Source organism: Oryctolagus cuniculus, chromosome 16, assembly GCF_964237555.1.
Source record: "Oryctolagus cuniculus chromosome 16, mOryCun1.1, whole genome shotgun sequence".
Classification (NCBI taxonomy): domain Eukaryota; kingdom Metazoa; phylum Chordata; class Mammalia; order Lagomorpha; family Leporidae; genus Oryctolagus; species Oryctolagus cuniculus.
In genome coordinates, this window is record NC_091447.1 from 43,012,000 (window position 1) to 43,033,816 (window position 21,817).

The window sequence follows — 21,817 nt, forward strand, 5'->3', positions numbered from 1 at the left end:
ATCATCCTTCTGCCTGGTCAGACAGTGTACTATTTTATTAGTTTATTGGGCAGTGACATTCTATACTTAATAAAATTGCCAGAATTAGGACTTTAAGTACTCAATATATAGTTTAAAATATCAACTGAGTAAAATATTCATAGAATGCAATGCATTCTAATTCAAAAGTTTTAAGGTGAAATGAAACACCTTTTTGTTCTAATGCCTACTTAAATATCTGTGTGTTATCTGGCCCTAACTTTTTAAGCATAGCTCAGTCTTTTGCTGATGGTTCATGGTCTCTGAGGGAGACCATATTTGAAACATTCAGGAGCATATTTTACTTTCTAGTTGTATACTGACTTCAGGACATACCTATGCTATATAAGTCTGAAATACTGGTTATTTGGCCCATCTTTCTCCATTATTGTGTGTGTGTGTGTGTGTATCAAAAGTTTATAGAAAGCCTAAATGTCAAACTCAGATTGATTTGTACACATTGGTACTCAGTAAGTAAAACACATTGCCAAGCTTTCTTCAGATATAATTATTTCAAAATTATTTTTAAATGGTTTACAACAGTTTAAACATAGACTTTTCAAAATGATCACCAACTTGTTCTGAGACAGTTCTAAGTTTTTTAGGGGTATCTCTTTAAAATAGATTGAGAAGATGAATTGGTCTGTATTTTGTGTTGTTTTGTTACTGTAACAAAGTATCTGAGGCAACCTGCTTTAGAAAGAAAACACGGCTGGGGATTCCAAAGCATGGCACTGGCATCAGGTCCGTTCTGGAGAGGACCTCATGGCAGATGATGGGCGTGCAAGGGAGAGGGAGAAATGCATCACCCAACAGGAAGCCAGGAGAGCCACTCAGGGGTCAGCTCAGGCTTTCTTCACATTCCTTGACTCAGGAGCCCCACAAGAGATTTTAAATCCCTTCCTAGGGGAGCTCCCTGGTGACTTAAGGACCACCTGCTGGGCCCCACCTTGTAATCCTTGGGGGACACACTCAGATCACAATCCACAGCACAGGTAGCTTTGTATTTGTCCAACACAGGGCAATGTGCAGGTCTTTCGAGCTGCATATTAAATTCTTTTAGAATATTCCAGGGTGCTGAGTGAAATCATTTGCGAAATACCTGTGCAGTTGATGGGGCAGGCATTTCCTGACTCTATTTTCCTGAGAATGCAGACCCTGGGAGGGCAACAGATGAAGGTTTATCCAAGTGGAAGACCTGGATTGAGTTTCTCCTGGCTTCAGCTTGGCCCAGCCCCAGCCATTGTGGGCATGTGGGGAATGAACAGATGGGAGCTTTCTCTGCCTGTCTCTGTCTCTCTTTTTCTCAAGTTTTAAAAAGATTTGAGGAGTCAGAGTGATGAGCTCGGCTAAGGCTTGGTGAGGCAGAAGTAGAAATGAAGCAGAATGAGGAGAATTTCAAGACGGGAGAAGCACAGGTAGAGAGTGGTTCTCGACGTTAGCTGAAGGGCAGCTGAGGGACAGTGGCCAAGCCCATACTGGGGGCCAGGGGCTGTTGGTAGGAGCTTACTACCAGAAGCTTTTTGTGTGAGGTGACATGTAGGGTTCTGGGTTCTTCTATGTTTTTCATCTGTTTCCGGGGAAAGGAAATGTCACTTCATTCTGGGCTGAACAGGAGATTGCTCTGAATGCTGTTAAATTTCTTCAGCCGTCAGGGTCAGTGCCCCTTACTGATTGGCTGGTAGGAGTTGGCAGATGGGGGCAAGGGGTTCTGGTTATTTAAGGTTTTTTATTAATGGCACATTGATATTTTCACAATAAAATATAACCATGGTCATGAAGAATTTCAGGCAATTAATTTATATGTTATGGTTAATGGAACTTTTTTTTCTAAATTAAAGAGTTATCAGAAGACCCTTCATTTCCTTCATTTTTTTCATTTTCTGAACTATACTAATCTACTTTCTTTCCGCACTAAATATAAGATTTTTTTGTGTGACGCTTTAATGTCATTGTTGAAAACATAAATAATCCTCAAAAGCTTCATAAAACCATCAAACAGATAGTTTCAGACTGAACATGTAATTGATGTAAATTTATTTTTAAAATACACTTGCATTTTTTTTCTATCTGTGATTGACTTATTTTGAATAGGTAAACATTTACTCAGTGGGAGCTTCTGGCCAGTTGCATTCTGGTTGAGGTTTCCAAGCACACAGCTAGAGAACAGGAATATTTTGTAGTATTGGCTCACTTATGAGAAGGCTTAATAACTAGATCAAGCAAATATTGTTAGGATAAACAACCTGTTAGGAACACAAAATGGACTCTTATATAGAATGTTTTGTTGTAGTAAGGGTTTTTCTGAATGTACTTGTGCAAGCTTCTGTTGAATATTTATTTTGTTCAGGAAGGGTTCTGTGCCAAGCACTCTGGGGACACAAAACTGAATTAGGCATGAACCTGCACTTAGGGACTTTAAAGCAAAAATGAAGATCAAATGCACGCAGATACAGGTGGTCACCATTCTGTATGATTATTTAGTTTACAGGGTATTTTCAAGTGAAAATAAAACTGTTTACAAATAAACACAACTTATTTTTGATTCTTTGCAGTATGGTACCAAAATACTCCCTAAAGTATTTTTCAAAAGATCAAAATCATAGACTCAGTATTGACACTATCTAGCATAAATTGGGACACGTCATACTATAAAAATAATTATAAATATGCAAAATAATTTACCATGAAATAGATGCAAAACAGGAAATCAAGGTATAACATTGTGTGAGATGATTCAGGATAAGGGGATTTTCTTTCACCAGCTGGCTTGTACTGTGTTTTCTGTGGCACTGATATCCTAGTGCACATTCAGGTCGTAAATTGTATTAGGTAGCAGAAGTAGAATAAAACTGGGATGTTCCAAGTTGTCTTACTAAATATTACAGGAGTAAAATCTTTTGGCCTCCTGGGTTTATCTTCCCAGCTTACAAATATCCTGCAACAATCTTTCAAGTACCTTTAAATACTATTTGTTATCAAAAGATAAAAAAGACAAAAATCACAGATGAAGCCATACATATTTGTGGAAGTTGATGGTCAGGTGAACTCAACAAGGGAACCAGCTACTACTTCATGGTCCTCTTGTCAGACCCTTGATAAAGTATGTTAAGAGGATAGGCCTGATCTGAAGCTCATAAATATAAAGTAAAATCGCATTTAAATACTTTTTAAGATTTATTTACTTATTTGAAAGTCAGAATTACAGAGAGAGAGGCCAAGAGACAGAGATCTTCCATCCGCTGATTCACTTTCCAAATGGCTGCAGCAGCTGGTGTTGGGACAGGCCAAATCCAGGAGCCAGGAACTTCATCCGGGTCTCTCACATGGGTGCAGGGGGCCAAGAACTTGAGCTATCTTCTGTTACTTTCCCAGGCGCTTGTAATACTCTATCCTATACAGGCTTTCAAAGTATAATGCATCCCAGTGAACCATTCATTTGGTATTTGGGTTCTCCTGCATAATGTATCACCTTTCCTAGGAAATTGGCTCCATTATCTTATAAGCTGTCTGAGAACCTAGCGTCGTACCTTGTTCGTTCTCTGCATTTGACAAAGTTGGCAGTACAATTTCACCAGTTCAGGCACTGGAAGTTCATGTGAAAGACCAGCAGCCTTTCTAACATAGGGCAGGGCTCTTTTAACTCCAGACCATATGGCCTCTCTTGATGATTTCATCTTGGAATAAAAATTCGATTTTATTTATGAATCTCTATGATAAATGAATTCTACAGAGTTTGAGAGGACCAGAAAAGCTCCAGGTTTATGTGTCCATGTGGGTCAATTTCTTTGTGAATTAGATAAAACTTCATTTTATGTTCAATTGAATGTTTCTTGGAGATTTCCATTGGTTGTAATAGTTTCAGTAAGAGATAAGATGTACTATTAGGTTTGTTTTACAAAATCCAGACTTCCAAGACTGACACACACACTCATTAGCACCTGGTTCCTGCCTCTGTATCTGTTTCATGAACAGTATCTGCTGTAGTCAGCAGTGGCTCTGAGGTCAGCGTGGGATGCCCAGGGCTGAGTCATCTTTCTGCATCAGACATTTTGCAAAGTGACTGACTGGTCCCCTGGACCACAGATGAGGAAAGTCTCCCAGATCATCCTCTCTCACTGCTAAAGGAATCACGCCATGCCCCCTCTCGGCTCCTGGTGGTCTCCACTTTGCCTGAATTATGAGCAGGTGATTTGTCTCATCTTTGCAGGACACAGAGCAAATTAACATGAAAATATCGCTTCTCAGAAAGCAAGGCAGGCTTGAATGCCCTGTCACTGCTGGTCATTAGCCATCTGCCACCAGACACTCATACTCTGTTTATCACATTTGAAATTCAGAGCAGATGTTGCATAATAAGGTGATCCCAAAAACAAGAAGAAACTCCAAGAGCAGATACTCCACAATCATGATATGCATCCTGGGAAGAAATTTTTTTCAAACTAATATAGCTGGGTGAATTGAATGGACTGTGTTTTTAAAAACACAACACACACACACACACACGAACATCCTCTGGTGTTTATTACAAACTGCCTTTTAGGAAATAATTTTAAAAGAAAATGCACATATGGAAGAAACCTGGGAGGACTGTTTAATAGAATTTCTTTTAATAAGCCACGTGAGCTGTTGTCATAATCCCAAGTTCTGATGTAAGGGACCTCCTAGGTGAGTCGAGCCAGCCTTGACTTTTACTGTGAGGTGGTCCTCAACTTAACAGTGATTTAGCAGAATTCAAATAGTTCCCTCCTGTAGTACAGTTAGATCTCTCTAGACACTTGAGTTTCCAGCCTGGTTTCTCCATTTTTTCTTCCTTGGTACCCAAATCCTGTTTTCCCTATGCCTTTTCCTTCAGTGTCTCCATTTGGGGTCCCTTGACTATGCATGGCTCTGCCCCAGCTTCTACCTAAGACCCTGGTTTCAGGCTGTCTTCACCCTGAATCCCAAGATTCTTTTAGCTCCTCTGTCCTTTATTAATGTAGCATTTTAAAGGATTAAATTGTGTTTTACATAATTGATTTATGTGTATTCTATGCCCTTGCTATGTTCTGTAAAAGCATATTGGGTATAATGTATTATTTGCTATGTTTCAAGGCATTCTATTTTTCTTAAGGATTTATTTATTTATTTGAAAGAGTTACACAGAGAGACCTACCACTCACTGGTTCATTTCTCAAGTGACTGCAGCGGCTTGGGGCTGGACCAGGCCAAAGCCAGGAGCCAGCAGCTTCATCCGAATCTCCCATGGGGGTGCAGCACCCCAAGCACATGGGCCATCCTCCACTGCTTTCCCAGGCACATTAGCAGGGAGCTGGATTGGAATTGGCGCAGCCAGGTCTCAAACCAGCACCCATAAGGGATGCCATCTTGCAGGCAGCAGCTTTACCTGCTATGCCACAGCACCAACTCTATGGCATTCTGTTTTTAAAAAAAAAAAAGATATCCGTTCTTTCACTAGGAATGTGACATATTCTTTTTTTTTTTTAACTTTTATTTAATAAATATAAATTTCCAAAGTACAGCTTATGGATTACAATGGCTTCTCCCCCATACCGTCCCTCCCACCCGCAACCCTCCCCTTTCCCACTCCCTCTCCCCTTCCATTCACATCAAGATTCATTTTCGATTCTCTTAATATACAGAAGATCAGTTTAGCATACATTAAGTAAAGATTTCAACAGTTTGCTCCCACACAGAAACATAAAGTGAAAAATAATAGATGATTTTTTAAATTATGATGAAATCAGATCAGACCTATTGTCATGTTTAATCCAAGTGAGAGTCAAGTTGGGAATTGATAATTTCTTTTTTTTTTTTTACAGAAGATCAGTTTAGTATACATTAAGTAAAGATTTCAACAGTTTGCACCCCCATAGAAACACAAAATGAAATATACTGTTTGAGTACTCATTATAGCATTAAATCTCAATGTACAGCACACTAAGGACAAAGATCCTACATGAGGAGTAAGTGCACAGTGACTCCTGTTGTTGACTTTACCAATTGACACTCTTGTTTATGGCATCAGCAATCACCCTAGGTTCTTGTCATGAGCTGCAAAGGCTATGGAAGCCCCCTGAGTTCACTGACTCTGATCATATTTAGACAAGGGACAAATACCACTTGTTCTCCTTGATAGGTGACAACTAACTGAGCACCAAAAAGGAAACCTATTAAAGTGAAATGAACACTATGAGAAACGGTGACTTGATCAGCCCTCACCATGACTGTTGATGAGCAGCTTAATATGTTATCCCTCTTAGTATTTTTTTTGTTTGTTCTACTTAATACTTTTGGTTGAATACTGTAATCAATACACAATTCTTCTTAAGTGCTGAAACTTAACTGAAAAGTGATCGCTGTTAAATATAAGAGTGGGAATAAGAGATGAAGAGATGTACAATTTGGGACATGCTCAAGCTGACTTGCCCCAAATGGTAGAGTTAGAACCATACCAGGGCACTCTAATTCAATCCCATCGAGGTGGCATGTACCAATGCCATCTCACTAGTCCAAGTGATCAATTTCTGTTCACAATTGATCGTAATGATAGGACTAAGAACCAAAGGGATCACATAAACAAGACTAGTGTCTGCAAATACTAGCTGATAGAATCAAAAAGGGAGAGAATGATCCAACATGGGAAGTGAGATACACAGCAGACCCATAGAATGGCAGATGTCCTAAACAGCACTCTGGCCTCAGAATCAGCCCTTAAGGCATGTGGATCCGGCTGAAATGCCCATGAGAGTATTTCAGGCATGGAAAGCCAAGACACGCTGGGGGGAAAAAAAAAACCTAAATGAAAGATCTCTGCGAGTGAGATCCCAGTGGAAAGAACAGGGCCATCAAAGAAGGAGGTACCTTTCTCTGAAGGGAGGAGAGAACTTCCACTTTGACCATGGCCTTGTCTAAATATGATCAGAGTCAGGAATGTGACATATCCTATGGAAAATCAACTTTTTTATGAAAAATATTTTATTTATGTATTTGAGAGGTAGAGTTACAGACAGAGAGAGGGAGAGACAGAGAGAAAGATCTTCTATCAACATGTTGGTTCACTTCCCAAGTGCTGCAACAGTCAGAGCTATGCCCATCCGAAGCTAGGAGCCAGGAGCTTCTTCCAGGTCTCCCACGCAGGTGCAGGGGCCCAAGGGCTTGGGCCATCTTCTACTGCTTTCCCAAGCCAGAGCAGGGAGCTGGATGGGAAGAGTAGCAGCTGGGACGCAAGCTGGCACCCATATGGCATGCTGGCATTGCAGGCGGAGGCTTACCCTACTGAGCCACAGCACCGGCCCCTGGAAAATCAATCTTTGACTCAAAAAAATTGTATTCTCCACATAAGCTACAGCCTTACCCTTTTTCCCACCACCCCTAACACATATATAGAGTTTTGTTTTATTTTGATTTGCTAAGAGGAACATCAGAGATACTGCTAAGCCAGAGTTAAGTAGTCAGTCTGGGTATAGACAGGAGGCTAAATCATAGACAGGAGGCTAGATCAAAATAGTAGCTTCAAGTAGCCATGGATTACTGGTGGAGAGGTGATGGGGCGGGTGGAGAGGCAGCCCTGGATGAGTTATGAATTGAGGAGGAAATGTAGTTAATGAGCTGTGTGGTAACTGTTGGTAATTTATGCTAAACTCTTAAGCCCAGATCTAAAACTCAGAGAGAAATTAAATCTTGCCTATAACCATTCATTCAGTTTCTAGTTATTTCCACCATTTTCCATTTCCCCAGTCAGTAACCTAAAAGGATTTGTCGGAAAGTTCATGGAAAATCAAGGCCACCATTGTGATAGCAGGCTATGCCACCACTTGTGAAACTGGCATCCCATATGTGATTTGGGGAGTGAACCAGCAAGTGGAAGATATTCTCTCTCTCTCTGTCTTACCTGCTTTCTGTCACTTTGCCCCCCAAATAAATAAATAAATAAATCTTTTTAAAAAATACTGAAAGAAAGTTGATGGAAAATGGAATTTTAAAGATAAGCTTATTTTAGTACAAAAATTTTTGGAAATCCATGCATTGTTTTTTCAAGGGACACATTTTTCAAGAATTTTCTGAAGAGCCCTCAGAGGCATGGGTTACAAGAAGTATTTTTAGGGATGAGGAGTGGAAAGTATCATTATGTTCATAAAACTGTATATATGAAACACATGAAATCAGTTCCCTTTATATGAATCAAGAAAAAAGGAAGAAAAAAATTTTTTGCACCAAAACAAGCTTTCCTTTTAGTTCCACTTTTCATGAGCTGTTTGAAGCATTGTGATACAAATCATTCTGATCTTTTTCATTCCAGGTAAAAGCTTTGATAACTCAGGAAACCTCTTGGGTGAGAACTTCCTAGGTAATATGGATTTGAGGACTCTCCCAGAAAGAAATCCTTATGCAAATTTCCCACCCTTTGTAGTAGCTGCAAACATTAGGAAGGACAGAACTATGCAAACACTTGATATTCAAATACAAGCTGTAACAGAGTTATTTAGTGGTTTGGTTTTTTCCTCAACAGGAAATATGGGTTTAAAAAAAAAGCAAGTATCTTTCTAAAGGTACCCTAGGACTGACTCACTAAAATAAATACTGACTCACAAAATAGGCAAATGGCACTCAGATTAAACTAATAGCAGATCACTTGGAATCTGTTTAGGCTTTGAAACTGTTTATACAGCCCACTAGAAAGTTACAGTCAGTGTCTATCCAGCCTTTATCTCCATGGAGCCGGAGCCCAGTGATGGTCTGCATAGAGGAGGGATGTTCTTCGTCTACGTATGCTCACGCTCACTGGTTATAGCTCCTTTCCTTCTTCCTTCAAAACTGAGTCTTCACCCTTTACCCTCTTCTCTTCCCACATTGGCTGCACTTTCATGGTACACTGTGTCATTGAGACCAGATTCTCCAAGCCTGGATCTTTCTCCCAAGCACTCCATGGATATAGGCAGCCAACCATTTAACATCTCATCACCAAAATGTTGGCTGAGAATCCTCTCCCCAACTCAGACCTTCCCCGTCTACCCACTTGTTTGAGTCCTACAGCTAGGCATCACTCTTGATTTCTTGCTGTCCTTCAGCCTTCCTCCAGTTCACCAGTATGGCTTTCAGCACCACTCTACTAGACAATGGCTAACAATTTCCAATGTTATCAGTCACTAAATATGTTGTTATTAAAAGACATACTTAGAAACTTCACATCAGTTTATCTAAGAATCCTACTCTTCATTCATAAGCAAGGTAGAAAATTAGTCAACTCTTTCTTTACAGTTGAGAAAATAGTCAGTGGTTCTAGTAAATATTTACTGGATGAATAAGTTTTTTCACAAAGAATTCTGTAACAAAGTCTTGCAAACCCATTGTGCCAGTCATGAGACTCTTGTCTCCAACACACAAATATTGTTGCCGTTAATATTATTCTGCTCTTCCTCTTCCTCATTGTGATCCTCTGAAAGCCAAATTCTCCAAAATGGCGGCCAGCATTGTGGTACAGTGGGTTAAGCCACAGCTTGCAACACCGCCATCCTGTATTAGAGTGCCAGTTCAAGGCCTGGCTGCTCCATTTCCAATCAACTTCCTGCTGATGTGCCTGGGAAAGCAAAGGAAGGTGGCCCAAGTACTTATGCCCCTGCCACCCATGTGGCACTAGGATGGAGTTCCTGGCTTCTGGCTTAATCCTGCTCCAGTCCTGCAACTGTGGCCATTTGAGGAGTAAACTAGCAGATGGAAGATCTCAATATCTCTCATTCTCTCTCTCTCTGCCTTTCAAATCTATTTTAAAAATTTTTCTGAAATGAATGATCCCAATGGTAAATGGGAGTTTGGTCTGAATGTAGACTCTTTTTTTTTTTTTTTTTTTTTTTTAAGATTTATTCATGTATTTGAAGGTCAGAGTTACAGAGAAAAGGAAAGGCAGAGAGAGAGGTCTCTGTCTACTGGTTCATTCCCCAAATGGCCTCAACAGCCAGCACTGTTTTTTGCCAGGCCAAAGCCAGGAGCCAGGAGCTACATCTGGGTCTCCCACAGGGGTGGCAGGGGCCCAAGCACTTGGGCCATCCTCCACCTGCTTCTCACGCCAGTAACATGGAGCTGAATTGGAAGTGGAGCAACCAGGACACGAACCAGCACCCATATGGGATACCAGTACCATAAGTGACAGCTTTACTCACTACACCACAATGCTGGCCCTTTGGACTCATATTTAAACCAGGACCTTCATGCTAAGCATCTGGCACTATGAAGTCTTAGAAAGTAAAAGAATTCCTTGAACATTAGCAATCACCAAGCACAATTCTAATCTCTGAAAACCCTCCAACTACCATCTGATAGTTAATTAGGATGCCGGAGAAAACAGATTTTCACAAAAGTGAGTTAGCCTCTAGTAAAGGGTTGATGAAGGCCCCGGTAAACCCTGTGCTGTGTGACCAGCAGAGTGGTCAGTGAGTCACCTGCATCTCTACCACCTGGGATGCTCGTGTAAATGACAGTCCTGTCCCCTGACATAGCCTCAGGAAGGGGCTTCTGGTCAGTACCCTCTAGAGTTGCTTGTAGACACTGCAGTTGAAATAACTCCCCCGCACTTCGCTGTCCACAGCACTGGGATTTGGAAAGTGCCTCCCTTAATATGCTGAGCTGACCCACACCTCTGGGGTGTTTCCTTGCCTGTGCACAGGTAACCCCATGCAGAGGGCTCTAAGCTGAGTGAGACTAACCTGATCTTCATGTGTGAAACTTGTTTAAAAACACTAAAGCTGTCTTCCTTAAGGTGTTCTGTTGGAAAACAACAGCTCATTAATAAAGAGCTAAAAAAGAAGATGTGTAAGAATATGAGAATTCTAACTACAAATTTTGAAGCCTCCCAGAAATCTGTGCTTTTAAAAAAGTGCTCATGACCTGTCATGATTTGACCTTTGAAAAATGCTTTTTGTTTCAAGTGCTCTAATGTTTTCACAGTTCCCTGTGGTCCTAAATTAGTAAGCCATTACCAGACGTGCAAGTGTAATTGGTCAGAATTCCTGTCCCTGTTTTATAGGTGAGGAACCAAAACTGCATGACATTTAAGTGGATCCTAGTCGCAGGCTTTAGTGCTGACACCAGCATAGCCAAGCATGGTTTTTCTCTTTGAGGACCATGTATTAAAAATCGTGGACAGTCAGAATTCAATTTTCTTTCTATTGTGATCCAACGCCTTTAACAAATATGAGCGGGCAGCTTTGTTGGTTTTTATATTCACTATTGTTCACTGCTGTCTCTGACCAAACTTGTTAATTTTTTTCCTTTCTTGCACAAAACCAAAGAAAATATTTATCAGTCTGCTGAAGTATATCCCCAGCACCTGTGGACTGGAAAGCTAAGGTGGAACAGAGCAGAGGCTGAGAACATAGGAGGTTTCCTTATGAATAATTTTATTTAGGAACTGCAGCTTTAAAGGTTAAGTCTGCATTGAACATCCAGGCATAGATGAGCTGGAAACAGTCATCCTCAGTTTAAGATGTTTGATGAACATGGTAAAGCTGAAATGAACACGTGAAGGATGCCTTTATTGGCACTTCAATTTCACTGCTGTTTCATGTGTTAATATTCAAATCTGGCACTGAGAAGTTCATCACCACACACAGCTTAAGACCTGAAGTGTTTGCTGAGACTGAAAAAGGTGTAAAAACCATCCGTGCCTGAGGGTCCCTGTGTCCCTCTGCCAGAATGTTCTGGGCCAGGAGGCCAGGCAGCAAGAAGAGGGCAAAACAGGTTGGTGATCACAAGAGATTTGATTGAATGAGTCCCAGGAAGAAACAGGGAGATGGATGTACCATAACCAGAAAAGTTGCTTTCTTCAAAGCACGGGATCTTGCAGGGTGTAAAGTTATGTTACTAACTGTTGATCTCTGTTACAGTTCTTACTCTGATTATAGCAGTGTATCTAGTAAGCCTCAAGTCCCTCAATATTTCAACCAGGTATTAAAGATGTGTTGATTTATGCCTTCAGTGCAGAACTATATGTACCCAAATAAGCGACACGTAAGGATATGAATAATTAAATTTTGTCTTTGATATCTATCATCTGTTCTAAATGTCACCCCTATACTAACAGCCCTTGATGGGAATCTCATCTTAATGTAAGACCTTGATAAAAGCTTGGAAGAAAGCAAAATACAAATTACATTAGAACGAATGAAGAAAGGGTCTGCATTTTAGTAGCCTCCCAAGTAGAGAGACTTGTGAAAGCATCGCATTCCAAGAGAAAGGCCTTCTTTTCCTTTTCTGTTTCAGCTCCACCATCACATTCACCACCACGATTTCACAGGACTTATTACTTTATTTATCACCAAGTTCCATAATTAACATATGGTTCATGTTATTGATTTCTCAGGTTTCAAAGTAAAATAAATTGAGCTTTCTTCCACATTTAGAATATACAGTTTTTTTTAAGGAACTCTAAACAAAGACACACATTATTTGTAAGTTGGAGAGCAGCTGCCAGCAAACAGAAAGTTAGCAATGGAGTCATGGGTGAAATAATGGAGATACTGTTCAGAGGTAACCCTTTGTACAGCAGGAAACTTTCCTTAGAAAAGAGACAGCTGAGTTTGCTTGTAAATTTTGCTAGAAACAGGCCTGACTGAGTAACATTTAGTGCTGGTTGGAAGACTGAAGACAGCATTTAAAGGTTGGGATACTAAGAAAATGCTCTCTTTTATAATTTGCCTACAAATTAAAGTCTAAATACTCTATAGTTTGAAAAGGTATGTATGCATGAGAGGGCTATTAGTATTTTTTAATGGATAGAATAATATACAAGCAAATATTTCTCAGATCTGGGAGTATAGTTTTTTAAGTTAAAACAGAAGATATCACAAAAAAATGATCGATGTATTAGGTGGCTATGAAAATTTTAAACCTAAAATGTTGTAAATAAAACTAAAAGACAAATGATAAAATATTTTCAAGAAGGATGAAAAAAGTTCAATGTCCTTAATATATAAAAAGCTTTCACAAATCAATAAGGAAAAGATTGTCCAATTTAGATAAGGATAATAAGCATGAACAAACATAGATATACATATCTGGGGTTTTTAAAAAGTTCACTGAAAATGCATGTTATGACAAAACTGTGCATGGATTTCAAAAAAAATTGCAGCAAAATATTTAAAAGTTTTAAAATTTATTTACTTTATTTGAAATGCAGAGAGATGGAAACAGAGATCTCCATCTGCTGGTTCACTCCCCAAATGCCTACAACAACCAGAACTGGTCCAGGCTAAAGCCAGGAGCCAGGAAACCAGTATGCGTCTCCAGGGTGGATGGCGGGGTCCCAACTGCTTTGAGCTACCACCTGATGCCTCCGAGTGTGTGCATTAATGGGAAATAGAAACTAGGAGCAGAGCCAAGGCTTGAACCCAGAGCAGGCATCTTAACTGCTACGCCAAATGCCCAGCCTTCAACTTATCTTTCAGTCTCTTTTTTTATCATGAATGTTTTAAAGTACTGTCATTAAAGAATACCAGGAAGACATATAGAAGAGGTGTTCAGTCTCACAAATAATAAGAGAAGTGCACATAAAATAAAAATGCCCTATAGTGAAAATTCATTTAACAGAATGAAATATCTCACAAGATAACGTCTCAGAAAAAAAAAAACCTCATCGTTTTGCATAATAATTGTCTGAAGAATGGTAAGATCCAAACTGTGTGTGTTTGTGTGTGTGTGTTAAAATCCCAATTTGGAAGTATATTTCTAATGTATTTAAAAACTAGCCAAAAATACACTAAAACGCCTTAGTGTATATGTACTTGGAAGCTGAAGCATCACAAGTTGTTCATATTTATGGATAAAATTACCAGTAGTAGACTGGTCTTGTCCTACAAAAGTGACAGCTTCCTATGGTTCAGCTTAATAGTTTGTATTAGAGAAGTTGATATTCTTACATCTGAGTCTTGTCTTTGTAGCCCAGCATTAACAATAGAAAATAATTTCCTTTGCTGTTAGGCGACACAGTAGGACAGATTTTGTAAAATAACTGATTTGTATACATTAAAACCTTCAGTACATTTTTATGACAGTGATATTGATAAAGTGGTAGATATTTAAGGGTCAGGAAAAATGATGTGATGAGTCTTCTAGTAAGACTTATTAACACTGTTGCTGTTAGCTCCATTAATCTTGCTGGCATTTTAACATTAATTGTAATAATCAGGCTGTGGGAGAGTTTTACCTGATTATAAATGGAAGCAGTTGCTGGTGAGTAGTAAACTTTTAATGTCTGCATATAGAATGAAGTTACCAGCTTATTTTTACTATGGTGGTAAAGATTTCTTTAGTAACGCATATTTTTAGAATTTTTTAGTTAAAATGAACTTACAGGGTTCTTGTTAAAATGAACTTCGTAGGAGTGGGTGTTTGGCCTAGCAGGTGAGATGCTGGTTGAGGCACCCACAACACGTATTAGAGTACCTGGGTTTGATTCCTGGTGGTTGGGCCTGACCCCAGGTTCCTGCTAATGTAGACCCCAGGAGGCAGCAGTGATTGGTCATGTAATTGGGTTCCTGCCACCTATGTGAGAGACCTGCATTTATATTCCCAGCTTCAGCCCCAGCCCAGCCCCAGCTATTGTGGGCATTTGGGGAGTTTACCAGCTGATGAGATCTCTCTCTCTCTCTCTCTCTCTCTCTGAAATAAAAGATAATTTCCTAACTATTACAAGATATATTGAACCAATGGTTTTTAGGAGGTATTTGTTTTACTCAATGCCTGCTCAAAAAAATTCTTTTTCAATCCTGTATTGGCTGGTGCAGGAAGACTGCCTATGAACAGATAAGGAATTATGAATGCAGCACTGGTTTAATGAAGGAGTATCAAATGTCTTTCCAGTTTTTCTTGACATACACGTGCATATACAATAGCATGTTTGTCTGTAAGTCCGCTATCCCCTCAAAGACAATTACGTTTCTTCCAAATTAAAAGAGGAAGGTGGTACTAGGGAATTTCAATGTATGTTTATTATTTTTTAAGCTTTTCTTTTCTTTGCCCTAAAGACCATTGTCTTTTTTCCCAGTGTGGCCTTTTGCGCATAATGACAGTGAAAAGAGACCAGTGTGGCTTACAGTAGGAGGAGACATCGCTTAAAGATCAGCTTTGATGGTCCCCCTGTTGGATTTAGAAAACAGTCTCCACGAAGCGCATTCAGAATGGCTTCTATCTCAGGCTGAAATGCCTCCGCCACAGCTACATCTGCAGTGTGCCAGGTCAGCCCTGGGAGCGTGGCAGCCATCACAGCAGAAGCTATTAAGGTGGAGGCAGCAAACTCTGAGGATCACCTTAAGCTGGGTTGGGGGAGAGTCCCATTTCACTGGGGCAGAAACCACTGGGCTTTCTTTCCCCCAACCAGAAGAGGCCTCTGGTGATTGATGACCATGTTGCCAGAGGAAATGGACTGGAAAATCGTGGCCTTGTATTTTACTTGCCACAGGAAAGCCATAACAGAGATCTCTATTCTTGTTCTGATAAGAGGCCTAACGAACCATCAAGAAGAGCCGTGAAACCTGTAAATGTTATCTCCAGCTGCTTGCTGGATTGCCTTGAAAATACAAATCGTAGTACCCCAACTCACAGATACAGCATGTGGACAGTTGGATAGCTTTTGACGCGCCATGCAGTGTTCTGACCCGCTTCAGTGTGGCACTATAGCCGAGAGTGGGCTATTTTAACAAGTAGAGATTAGCCCCTGTTGGCTCATCCATTGGGTGATTGGGTGTGGAGATAGGGGAGGCCAGGTCAGGGTGCCAGGACTCTGCTCCATTCGCAGTGGGCGCACATCCTGGGAGCGGAAGGAAGGAGCAGACACAGAGTCAGTCTCCCCGCCACTCCCCCACCCCCATCAGTGGATCCTTCCGCATGGAATCCTTGGCTTTTTGTAGCAGTGTGGGGCATCCTAAAGGCTGCACAGCCCGGCGGCATGGGGCACAGCAGGCTGTGTCCCTAGCACTCCCAGGCAAGCAGCCCAGGACCAGTGCAGAGGTGCTCCTGCCACGGGAATTGGGTGGTTGAATGGCTCTGTGGGAGCCAACCACACTTTCCTAGTCTGGAAGGAAGCATTACCTTGAAAAGGAATTGGAGGAATTGTCAAGTCTTAGTATAGCAGAGAAATGGAGGAGAGCCATAAGGATATCACCCCATACCTATTCTTTGCCACCACAGCATTTCCAGTTTGCCTACAACACTGGAGCCATCAGTGCTCCTGAGATGATCATAAAGGACTTTCTCAGCTACATGCTGGATGAGAAGTCAGATGACCCTCCTAGCCTTCAGTCCTTGTCTGTGGCCATCTTCTCTGTTGGTGGCATGATTGGCTCATCTTCTGTTGGACCCTTTGTCAACCACTCCAGCAGCCACGATTCAATGTTCAGGATCAACCTACTGGCTGTATTCAGCGGCTACCCCATGGGGTACTATAAAATAACTAAGTCAGTGAAAATGCTGATCCTGGGCCACTTTGCTGCTGGCCTCTTCTGCAGACCCTGCGCAGGTATTGTGACCGTGTGAGTTGGAGAGATTTCTCCCACTTCCCGACGAGGGGCCTTTGGCACTCTGAACCAGCTGGGCTTCGTTGTCAGTGTTCTGGTGGCTCAGATCTTTGGTCTGTAAGTCATCTTTGGGTCTGAAGATCCATGGCCGGTGCTATTCTGCAAAATGCATCCCTTCCGTTTTGCCCTGGAAGTCCTAGATTCTTGCCATTGAACAGAAATGAAGATCATGCCAAGCAGATCCTGCAGCGGTTATGGGGCACCCAGGGTGTGGCCCCAGACATGCAGGAGATGAAAGGCGAGAGTGCTAGGATGGCCCAGGGAAAAGCACACCACAGTGCTGGAACTGCAGGGCACCCAGCTGCCGGCAGCCCGTCTTCGCTTCCGTTGTCCTGCAGCTCTCTGGGATCAGTGCTGTGTTGTGTTACCTGACAGGGATCTTCAAGGTTGCAGGTGTGACCCTTGGCGTGGGGGTTAATGCTGTCTTCTGTTGTTTCTGGTGGAAAGGGCAGGAAGGAGCACTCTGCATCTGATGGGCTTTTTCCCCTGTCCTTATAACCGTTTCTTTGTTATTCAAGGATAAGTATGATGTAGTAAGCTTAGTCTGTATTGCCACCATCTTGATCTGTGTGGCCTTCTTTGAAATTGGACCAGGCCCCATCCACTGGTTTATTGGGGCTGAACTCTCTGGCCAAGGACCATGCCCAGCTGCCATGGCAGGGGCTAATTGTTCCAACTGGACCTCCAAGTTTTTGGTTAGACTGCTCTTCCCCCAGCCACATACTGTTTAGGAGCCTACATTTTCATGATCTGTGCTGTCTTCCTCACTGCCTTCTTTATTTTCACCTTCTTCAAAGTTCCTGAGACGCGAGGCAGGGCTTTTGAGGATAACACACACAGGCCTTTGAAGGGCAGGCTCTGGACGCCAATAAATTGGGGAAAGGTCCCATGATGGAGATGAACAGCATCCATGCAGCCTGTTGCGACCACCACCCATATCTAAGTCGTGCCTCCTTCCGCCTCCCTCCCAACTCCAAAAAGCAACCTCTCCCTGCGCGAAGGAGAGACCTCGTCAGGGTGAACCCAGGATGGCTTCTGAATGCCGCTGCTTGATTCCTTTTCCATCCCACACTCCCTAGAGGCGTTCAGATGAACCCAGCACTGGGAGTAGTTGGATCTCCAGTGGCTTTTTAAATGTTCATTTCTTGGACATTCTCTTCTCTTTTAGGAGAGACCAAGGAGAACCTACCTTCATTGCAGGAGGATTGGCTGCTCTTTGTATATTCCAAGTCTCCCTTCCTTTTTTTTTCTTTTTTCTTTCTTTTAATTTATTTTTTATTTAGTAAATATAAATTTCCAAAGTACAGTTAATGGATTACAATGCCCCCCCATAATTTCCCTCCCACTCACACCCCTCCCATCTCCCGCTCCCTCTCCCATTCCATTCACATCAAGATTCATTTTCTTTTTTTTCTTTTCTTTTCTTTCTTTCTTTTTTTTTTTTTTTTTTTTTTTGACAGACAGAGTGGACAGTGAGAGAGAGAGACAGAGAGAAAGGTCTTCCTTTGCCGTTGGGTCACCCTCCAATGGCCGCTGCGGCCGGCGCCCTGTTCTGATCCAAAGGCAGGAGCCAGGTACTTATCCTGGTCTCCCATGGGGTGCAGGGCCTAAGCACTTGGGCCATCCTCCACTGCACTCCCAGGCCACAGCAGAGAGCTGGCCTGGAAGAGGGGCAACCGGGACAGAATCCGGCGCCCCGACCGGGACTAGAACCCGGTGTGCCGGCGCCGCAAGGCGGAGGATTAGCCTAGTGAGCCACAGCGCCGGCCAAAGATTCATTTTCAATTATCTTTATATACAGAAGATCGATTTAGTATATATTACCTAAAGATTTTATCAGTTTGCACCCACACAGAAACACAAAGTGTAAAATACTGTTTCAGTACTAGTTATAGCATTACTTCACATTGGACAACACACTAAGGACAGATCCCACATGAGAAGTAAGTACACAATGACTCCTGTTGTTGACTTAACAATTTGACACTCTTGTTTATGGCGTCAGTAATCTCCCTAGGCTCTAGTCATGAGTTGCCAAGGCTGTGGAAGCCTTTTGAGTTGGCCAACTTCGATCTTATTCCAACAGGGTCATAGTCAAAGTGGAAGTTCTCTCCTCCCTTCAGAGAAAGGTACCTCCTTCTTTGATGGCCCCGTTCTTTCCACTGGGATCTCACTCGCAGAGATCTTTCATTTAGGTCTTCTTCTTCTTCTTCTTTTTTTTTTCCCCAGGGTGTCTTGGCTTTCCATGCCTAAAATACTCTCCTGGGCTCTTCAGCCAGATCCGAATGCCTTAAGGGCTGATTCTGAGGCCAGAGTGCTATTTAGGGCATCTGCTATTCTATGAGTCTGCTGTGTATCCCGCTTCCCATGATGGATCGTTCTCTCCCCTTTGGATTCTGTCAGTTAGTATTGGCAGACACTAGTCTTGTTTGTGTGATCCCTTTGACTCTTAGACCTATCAGTGTGATCAATTGTGAACTGAAATTGATCACCTGGACTAGTGAGATGGCATTGGTACATGCCACCTTGATGGGATTGTATTGGAATCCCCTGGCATGATTCTAACTCCACCATTTAGGGCAAGTCCGATTGAGCATGTCCCAAATTGTACATCTCCTCCCTCTCTTATTCCTACTCTTACATTTAACAGGGATCACTTTTCAGTTAAATTTAAACACCTTCCTTAGATTCTAATACTTAATACTGTCCTACAGGGATTATAGGGGAGTGAGGGTAAGGATGCAGCCCCCCAACTTCAGACTTAGCAGGAAGCAGAGAGGAGGGTGTGGAGGGCCGAGGGAGGGGACTAGGTGAGAACACCTTCCTCACTTCCATGCAGCTCGACACAGCAAAGTAACTTGAGTTTTATTTATTTTATCTTCTGGGTTTATTGCATAAATATTTTGTTAAGTGTGAAATAATTTTACCAAAGAATGCAAACATAAGGAAATCAGGTTAGAGGGACATTGGAAGAGAAGTTGTAGAGTAGAAGACTTGGCCCTGCAGAGGTCCAGGGGCAACAGGAAGGGAAGAATCTCAGGGAGAAACATCGTTCTTTCTTGAGGGGTAGACGAGATGGTGCCTGAGGTTTGCTAGTTGCTTCTTAACAATCCCTGTCCTTGAGGCGTAAAGGAAACACCTAAGTTTTATTTCCGGGAAAGCTTATGTGCCCGTCTAAAAAAGCTGTTAATTTCCTTTGGAACTTTTATCTTTAATATTATAGTTTGTATATAGCATTACTTGAAATCTAGGGTTGTTACTAAGATGGGCATTATAGTTAATGGTTGTTGATGGTTCTAATTTTGGGTGGAGAACAGAGAAGGGAAGGCAATTTGTAGAAAACCTCACTTGTCGCTCCCCCTCTTCGTGGAGAAACGACACAGGACCCTGCGCTGTTCTTTTGTCTGCTCGGCCCTCCCCGGGTTTGCTGCTGGTTCTTCCCGGGTTGGCTACCGTCCCTCCACCTCCGTGGAGGGGCGGGCCCCCTGCCACTTTCCCCACTTCCGCAGGGGAGCGGCTCACCGCCGGCCGGCTCTCTCGGGGGCTGCACAGGTGTTCCTTCAGATAGATGTTCCCGGTGCATGTTGTCTCTCTCCTCCTTTATAGTCCTCTTCCACCAATCCCAACTCTGCTACCCACACGCCGAGTACGCTGCTGTCCTCCAATCAGGAGCAGGTCCTGCTGCTTATTGGTTGAACTGGAGGCAGCTGTGTAGAAGCTGTTTCCTCCTCTCCCAGCGCCATATTGTGGGACAGCAGATGCATAGAATAAGTCTTAATTCCAGTAACTTAGTCTAGTCCGAGTTGCTCCCAGTTGCTCCCCACACTCACTCCTCACTGGACCAAATAACTCCTTCCCCTCGTAGTGGACCCTCATGTCTATGGCCATTCCAGTTCCCAGATGGGAGAGAGCCCTCCAAATGACAAACCTAAAATAGTTCTTGGTAGAGGTTCAGTATTTCTCCATTTTGTTCTTTAGGAGATTGTATGTGTTGGTTTTTATTTTGTTTCAACTTGTAGCTTTAAAGGAATTCAGAGGAGAATGTTCATAGCCAATGTAGAATCTGTAGCCTCAGCTCCGGGAGAGGAATTTTCCTGAGCGATTATTACCCAGTGTAAGTGTGCTGCTGTTTAGGGTCATGGCATGCTTGTCTGTTCCATGTCAAGGTACACCTTGGGGACATGAGTCTTCACGTAGGCCACATCTGAAATAGTATGAGTGAAGGTGCAGTGTGGCCTTCACTTGAGAGCAGGAATGTGTGGGCACTGTCACTTGGCTCTGGGTAAGAAGCAGTTTATTGATGATTTGTTTCTTTTGTACCCATAGCTTCCTTTTGGATAGAATGTACTGAACTCATCCCCATACATGTAAACAATACTGCCTTTGCTGGGTGGAATTTGCATCCAGAACTTTAGAATTCTGGCTCCTCTGGCTCCCTGGAGAAGGGGAGTGTGAGGTGAAGGCATTTGGCCTTCTGGGGACCCTATTTATAGGTAGAGAGGGAGGCATCCATTGAAAAGGAGAAGAAGCATATGAAAGAAGGAGAGGGTTAGAGCTGAGGGGTTTCCTCCTGCTGCTCGCTCATCCTGTGCACCTCCACAGGCATCGCCCAGTTTCCCAGGACTCTTATACAAAGAGATTGGACCCTGAAGACACCCTCTCTTCCCCTTTCAGTGGCTGCTTAATCTTCTGTTCTCTCTTTGGTGCTTACACATCTCAGACCCCTTAGCAAAACCCTTGCTGTTAGTATTTTAGTTCTCATCATTCCCTGTGGTCGTTGAGCCTTTAGATGAAGACTCCCTTGGCTGTGAGATGGGGCTCTGCTGGAAAGGGTGACTTTCCTCTAACTGCAACTCTGCTTCTGGCTCTTTAGACAGGTGGTTGGCAGTAATGCAAGGTGGGATTCTTTCCCATATCTCAGTGACCAGGTTGTGCATAGTTCCATATGGATTTTCTATTATTAATGTTACTGTGGTTGTTTTGAAATAATAATTCTGAAAGGTAAAAGAAAAATTAGCCCCTGTTTAGCCTAAAAATAGGTATTTTTTAAAGTCTTCATGTAATGAAATTTCATATGTAGAATTCTGATATTCTTTCTGCATATTTTAAATTGTGCATCTACAGTCCAGAAAGAAGAGGGAGCCCAGAAATGTAAGCTGCAGCCAAATTCATCAAAGAGAATAGCATTTTAACTAGTGAGAGACGATGTGCAGGGCACCCGTTTGGGTAAC

At 42.2% G+C, this 21,817-nt stretch overlaps 1 protein-coding gene and 1 pseudogene across 2 annotated transcripts in view; both read left to right on the forward strand.

Moving 5' to 3' along the window:
- CDK6 (cyclin dependent kinase 6) overlaps positions 1 to 21,817 on the forward strand; it is a 234,537-nt gene that overhangs the window by 62,720 nt on the left and 150,000 nt on the right. The gene's annotated exons all lie outside the window — the stretch shown is intronic.
- Positions 1 to 21,817, forward strand: part of LOC127492680 (solute carrier family 2, facilitated glucose transporter member 3-like) — a 29,168-nt pseudogene continuing 7,351 nt past the window's right edge.